At 48.6% G+C, this 6,987-nt stretch overlaps 1 protein-coding gene across 2 annotated transcripts in view; it reads left to right on the top strand.

Moving 5' to 3' along the window:
- Positions 1 to 2,010: 2,010 nt before the first annotated feature.
- Positions 2,011 to 6,987, top strand: part of FLRT2 (fibronectin leucine rich transmembrane protein 2) — a 100,055-nt gene continuing 95,078 nt past the window's right edge. The window contains exon 1 of one of the 2 annotated variants that reach the window (XM_003902133.5): positions 2,011 to 4,203. The gene's annotated coding sequence lies outside the window, so the exon portion shown is untranslated. Of the gene's footprint in view, positions 6,937 to 6,987 lie in introns of both variants that reach the window. The other variant, XM_017961427.3, reaches the window with a different exon arrangement.

Below are 6,987 nucleotides of genomic sequence, written 5' to 3'. Positions count from 1 at the left end.
CAAAACAAAACAAAACAAAAACAAAATAAACAAACAAAAAAACTTTACCAAGATTTGGAGAATGACTGGGTTTGGGAATTGTAAAACACAGACTAATTGAAAATTGCTTCAAAATATGTAGCCAAAGGAGATTGTTGAGCACTTTCTCCTTTCCTTTCCTTTCCTTTCCTCTCCTCTCTACTCCTCTCCTCTCCTCTCCTCTCCTCTCCTCTCCTCTCCTCTCCTCTCCTCACCTCTCCTCTCCTCTCGTCTCCTCTCCTCTCCTTTCCTTTCCTTCTTTCCTCCCTCCCTCCCTTCCTTCCTTCCTTCTTTCTGGTTTTTTTGTTTGTTTGTTTTTTGACAGAGTCTTGCTCTGTTGCCCAGGCGGGAGTACAATGGCTCGATCTTGGCTCACTGCAACCTCTGCCTCCCGGGTTCAAGCGAATCTCCTGCCTCAGCCTCCAGAGTAGCTGGGATTACAGATGCGCACCATCATGCCTGCATAATTTTTTGTATCTTTAGTAGAGACAGAGTTTCACCATCTTGGCCAGGCTGGTCTTGAAATCCTGACTTCGTGATCCACCCACCCCGGCCTCCCAAAGCGCTGGGATTACAGGCATGAACCACTGCACCTGGCCTGCTCAGCATTTTCCTAAGGAAATACAGGAGGACTTCTCTAAATTGTATACAGGAAAAATTTTGTGAGAGATTATTCCTGAGTAAATTTGATATTTGAGATGTTTATAAATCATAAATGCTTATTCTGCTCACTTAAAAATTTTAAATTCATGAGGGTGGGCCAGATTCAGTGACTCACTTATAAAGAACCGAGTATTGAAAGGGCAAATAACTTTATAGTAGAGAACTCTGATATGAAATATCTTGGAGAATGTTAATGTCATCAGTGGCATCATGCTGCTATCATGTGCCAGCTGACATGATGTGACCAGTAAAGCATTCCACCTCGGATACTTTTTACCAAGAACTATAGCTAGAGCCTAATCATGAGAAAACTTTAGATGAACCAAGTGATAGATATTCCACAAAATACCTGACTATCACTTCTCAAAACTTACAGGATCATACAAAACAAGAAAAGACTGAAGAACTGTACAGAATACAGGAGATAGGATGTTTAAAGGCAATGTGGTATCCTAGATGAGATCCTAAAACAGGACAAAGACTTAGTGGGAAAACTGATGAACTATGAATAAAGTTTAAGATTTAGTTAATAGCAATGTAGCTGGTTTCTTAGTTTTGATAAATGTTCTAAGGTAATGTAAGATGATAACACCAGGGGAAACTGACAATGTTTACACTAATATAATTTGTCAATATTTTGAAGGCTGATATGGTGTGATGGAATGATAATATCATTAGCAGTAACAAGTCGAATTTCTAAAGCACTTTCTCATATGCTGACTCATGGTGGGACAATGTTATAAGGCTGGCAGAAGAGGGATTTTTTTTCATATTCATTTTATAAATGAAGAGGAACTTCAGCGTCGAATTTACCCAAGATCAAAACTGAGCTGAAATCATGATCTTATTATACTGTGTTATTTTTACTTTCACAAAGTATTAGAAAAGAAAGGCCAATGTACATATGTGTGTATAGATGGGGAATGATGTAAGAAACATGGGGGTGGGGGATTAAAGAATTTGAGATGATAGTCAGTTTCAATTGAAAGGAAAACTATTGAAGACTGAAGTCTTAAGAATAGTGGGCTGACCCTCTGTTTTTTGAAGCTTGCAGATTTGCTTTTCGTTTTTCTTTCACCCACTTCTCTTATGGATCAGTGAGTTTCCTAATAAAAATAAAGTAATGTAATTATTATAGTTTTGTGAGTCTGCAAAATTATCACTCTTTGGAGTCCCTGAGCCACATTTCCTATTCTTTCCTCTGGCCCCATCATCACACATTTCTAAAGCCGACTCATAGGTCATGTGCATAAGAAATTTGTTACAACAATTCTGCTTGTATTTTGGCGTGGTATTTTCCTTACTTAATTTTCCTTGTCCTGATTACAATAGCTGCAACCAATAGCTTTTAATAGGTGGCACATACTCATAACATGGTTTGCTCATGGTTTAGAAACAGCAATAATTTAAAATATGAATTCTGTACATCTGCAACAACTCCCTCCCCCATTTTCGATCTCGTTCGTTTTCTAGCAGCATAAATCAGAAAGCAAAACCTTTGTTGCTTTAAAAGTCCTGCTTTGCCTTTTTAAAATGTGTTCTTAAAGATGAAATAATTACGCTGCTTTCTTGGATCAAGATTTCAAAGGAAGAACCTCCTGCGGATACTTATGTACACTTACATACGAAAATGGATGTTTAAATGCAGGTAGATGAGTATTTGTCCTAAAATGTGATCTTCCTTGTTGATGCTGGAACTTGAGGAGCTATCCCTATGCTCTGCTGCCACCTTGGCAACTCAGACGGATTTACAACGGAGTTCTGCACAGGGAAAGCTGGAAGCAGCATCCCCACAGCCTCTCATGGGGCTGGCACGGCTCAGAGAGGCATTTGAAATGGCTGTTACTGATACCCATAGACTTGGGTATGCTTCAGAGAGGAATTATAACATCTATCTGGTGGGAAAACATACTTTCTCTGTTTTTAAGTAACTCCGTTTCAGCAAGATCCATGTGTGTAGCCTCTGAATGCTCTATAAAGGTTCCGTATTCGTTTCTTTCTCTCCTTAGCCCGGAATAGAGACAGAAGAAGGATTCGGTCGAAGATGTCCGTGTGTGGATCTGAGTTTGCGCTCTGAGCGACGTCCTCGCTCATTTGGGTGTGACGGTGACAGCAGAGGCGCTCTGCTGACAGTTTTTTCTTGTCTAAGCTTGCATTCCGCATCCACAATATGACTCGCCTTCCACTCCGGTTAACTTCTTGGAAGTCCAGAGCACTTAGCAAAGCATCTGGGCGGCTAAGGCAGAGGCTCCTGTATTCTCTATGTAACCGCCTCCAAAAAAGCTGGGAAATTTCGCGGATCAAAATGTAGGCGCTTAAAGCTGACCCGCTGCTGTCAATGTTGGGACTCTGATACATTTTTGCGTCGTCATTCTTGTATGTGTTTCCCGTTCATTCCATTCTAAGGCTCAGGCTCCCGCTGTCTCTCGCGCGCGCGCTCTCCCCTCTCTTTCCATTTCCCATTCACATATCAAACTCCGTCCTCCGCACCCCTATCTTCCTGTGTCTTCGTCTTAGTTATGTGAATGCGTGTCATTAGGCTTACTCGGACACTGGATGGGTGAGTGGGAGGCAGCTTTTCTTGCGGTTTCATTTACACTTGGCATGGGTGGCTGGGTACCCTCCACAATTCGTCTCTCATACGGAACACAGTTAAAATCTATAGCTAGAACCAGCGAAGAGTTCCGAATCTTCAAAGCGCAGCTAGGACAGGAAATAATACAGGGTTGGGGGGCGTGGACGGGGGCGGAGAGTAGAGAAGTAAAGGAATAAAACCAACTTCGCTGGCAACTTCAGTAAATCCGGTAACTGGAGGCAAAAAATAGACTCCGAGGGCTGGGTCTGGTCCGGATGAAACGCTAGGGCTCCTTCCCATCCTTGAATCTGGGCGCTGGAAGCCAGCCACGGGCGTCTTGCCACGCGAGTGCCCCTAGACAGCAACACACCCACTGGAAACGCACGTGAACAAAGCTCTCGCCCCCGGGAGCCGCCGCCTGCGGTTTCCTAGTCGATCCCAGCTTCTCTAGGGAGTGTCAGGCGCTCACAGGGTTAAGTTAGTTCCCTCCCTGGTAGGAGGGAGAGGAGGGGGAGGGGAAAGGCAGCGTACTGTCTCAGGCTGGGTACCTTGTAGTTAGTTGTACGTTCGAAACCTGTCGCCGTCACTTGCGCTTTTGGCATTATCCATTGTCACCGCGGAGGAACGAGCGCTTGAGATAACATCAGCGCCCGCAAATCTCCGCGCCAAGGCGCTGCGCTACTCCTTCCGAGGTGCGCCTCTGGTCCTCCGTCCCGGGTGCCCAGCAGCGGCGAGGCGGCATCTCCGCTCCCACCGCCGTGTCCACCGAGCCCCGGGATCAGGGTGGCAGTTCTCAACGATGGGCAGGAGGGACCTCGGCGGCGACCCCTAAAACAATACCATGCCCCGGGAGCCCCGCTGCTGCCGCGCCAGCGTCTTCCCTTTCCACCTCCCTGACCCTGTCGGATTTGGATGAGCCCTTTGCGAGGAGAAGACGCAGCCGTCAGGTAAAAGGGGCTGCGGTGCCAGGTGAAGTTTCCAATAACCGGCCGAGCTGCTGCTACGCTGGCACCAGGCTGTTTCTTTGGGGGATTTCTTTTTTTTTTTTGAAAGAGTTGGGGTGGTCATCTTAAGTGGGGTGTTCTAATCTTTGTCTTTTACCTGGAGAGAAAATAGGCAGCTTAGCTTTCTCTCGACTTTGGGGACATCTGTCTGCTGGTCAAATCCACCTCCTCTAAGGAGCTTCATAACTGAGTTCTGGGTCAAAACGCAAATTTGCTTGTCTAGTAGATGCATCGATGCTAAACTGGGGTTCTCAGTGCCCCTAACCTTGCCAGAGTTCACCCTCCTACTTCCGTAGATTGAATCTCTTAACTTTCACCAGTAACAACCGTCTCCCCTCCACAAGCTGTTGTTAATGTCACCAGCGTTATTATCAAGCGGTTGTATCTAAAGACACCAGCGTGCTACCTGCCCATAATCTGGGATCCATTAGCAGTTAAACAGATGCGGTGGATACTAATTCCTTTTCCTTAGAGTTGGTGGGGGTGGGAGTGGTGGTGGGGAGGGTGCTTTTTCCAAAACCAAGTCCCTTCCAGCCCTGCTTGTCCTCTTCAGGCTGGCGGGCACTGAGCTGGGGCCATCTAGCCTTTCTAGAGCGCCTGAGGAGGTGGGAAGGCTTGGGGAGCACAGCGGACGGAATCGGGATCGAGTTCCTTGAGCCGCGTGCGTGGGACGCAGGGAGAGGGCGAAAAAAGCCCCCAGGTGCTGAATGCAGGGACAAGGAGCCAGCGAGGTTGACTGGAGCAGGGCCTTGCCAGCTGTTACCCAGTCTCTGAACAGGCTTGGGAGATTGGAGTCTCCTGGAAAGATCCCTCCGCCGCGCTGACCAGTACCGGGCTCGCCCCCGCACTTTGAGCGCTGCCGCGGTCTTTTGTAATCAAGCCCTAGATCAAGGCTGTAAGTGGAAGTCGGGGTACTGACCAGGGAAAGGAAGCCATAGTGGAAGAGGGTGACTGGGACGGGCTGGATCCATATTTGACACCCGGGAAACTCCTAGAGCGTGTGGGGCTCCTGCCAGCGGTAGTTACTGGTGGAGCTGAGGCCACCGCCACTGTCGTCGTTGGCGCTTTGCTCCTGGAACCTCCCAGCAAGATGGCACTCACTGTCTGTTCCCTTCCGCTTAACACCCCCAGCCGCGCCCCCTCCTCCCCGGGATACTTATTAGTCACACTCTGGGGGGAGAAGACGGACTATGTAAATCAAAGTCAAGGCGCGTTCTTAGCCACCTTTGCATAATGCAACAGGAACAGAGAGACCCGCGCGCATGAACCGGGTAGTGTGCGCGTGTGTGTGTGCGCGTGTGTGAGCGCGTGTGCCAGCGTGCGTCTCCGCGCGGGCGTGCGTCTGGGTGGATCCTTGCGTGGCAAATCGGGCTTTTCTCCAAGTCGTCTTAACATGATTTAGGCTCTCAAATACGGGAAGGCGGTAGACACAACAGGGATGCGAAGGAAATAAAAAACAATTGGGGAAGTGGTGCCAAGTCACTCACGCTTTGAACTGAGGACGAGGAGTGCGGTCGCGCCTGGGGCGCGTCCGGAAATCATCCTCTGCCTGTGGCGGCCACCGCCCCAGTACAACTCTTCTGCGGGGAGAGCTGAGCGGATCCCTGGGGGGTTGGTCCTGGGCTAGTTTCAAACTCTCCGGTTGCATCTCGCGTGGCCACACCGACGGCGCGTCTCGGCGTAGCTCTTGGAGCGGGCTCGTTCTCCCTCTTCTGTTCAGATTCAGCCTCACCGGACTTGTTACAACATGACAGCAACTTGCTGGAGGCAGAAGGAGCAGCATGAAATGAGATGAGAAAACCAAAAATATCTCCTCCTTCCGACATGGAGACGTGCACCTAGTTTTTTTGCTTGTTTGTTTGTTTTTTACGTTACTCTTTAACCTTTGGAAAGAGATTGCGAAGTGGAAACGTTGCCTGTACAGAAATCAGGCTTCTTAGCTGTCAAGACTGTTTGCTAATCTTTAGGCTGAATCTCTCGTTGTCCGCTGCAATCTGTGGGGAAATTTAACAACGCTCTTGCCAGAAGCAGCCAGCGTGAAGGAAGAAAGTGGGGGCGTTTAAATTAATCTCTTTCATTTTTTGATCACTCCCCCAGTTAAAGTCATTTAAGGTGGTCCAGGATGAGGGAACTAGTGATGGGGTGAGGAGTGGGGGGGCACATCACCAAGGTTGTCTGCATTTGAAATAACGCCATTTTGGTTGAGAGGTTTGCTGTATTTTACCCTCTAATCTCACGTTTCGATCATTTCTCAATGTCTAAGTAATAGATCCTCCCTCTTGGCAGTACACCATTAAGCAGGCATGGGGAAAATCTCCTTTCAGGGTTCAGATGGTGGCATTATCCCTAAGGGCTGGTGGTAGGGACAGTATGTGCTGGGTAGACAGAGAGAAGGTCAGGTTGGCATCTGCCGGGTTAGCCAGGCGCTCTGAAACTCTTTTCAGAGAGGACAGGGTTAAAAGCCAAGTCCGACTTTGCCTCTTGGAAATCGCTGGGTAGCAGCCGCGCCTCCCAAGCATTCTTTAAACCAGAAAAGTGGGAGGGACTCCGGGAGAGAGGGAGGGAATGAAGCAGGGAGAGAAAGAGGGCTCCAGGAGCGGAGCGCGCCAGAGCGCGAGGGACGGAGGGAGAGGAGGAGCGCGGGAGCTGCGGAGACGATCCCGCGAATTCATTACTGTAAACATCTCTGGGGGTGTCAGGAGGGGTGGGGGTGGGGGCCGCGGCGCC

This window comes from Papio anubis, chromosome 7 (genome assembly GCF_008728515.1).
Source record: "Papio anubis isolate 15944 chromosome 7, Panubis1.0, whole genome shotgun sequence".
NCBI lineage: Eukaryota > Metazoa > Chordata > Mammalia > Primates > Cercopithecidae > Papio > Papio anubis.
This window is presented reverse-complemented; position numbering and strand designations above follow the sequence as displayed.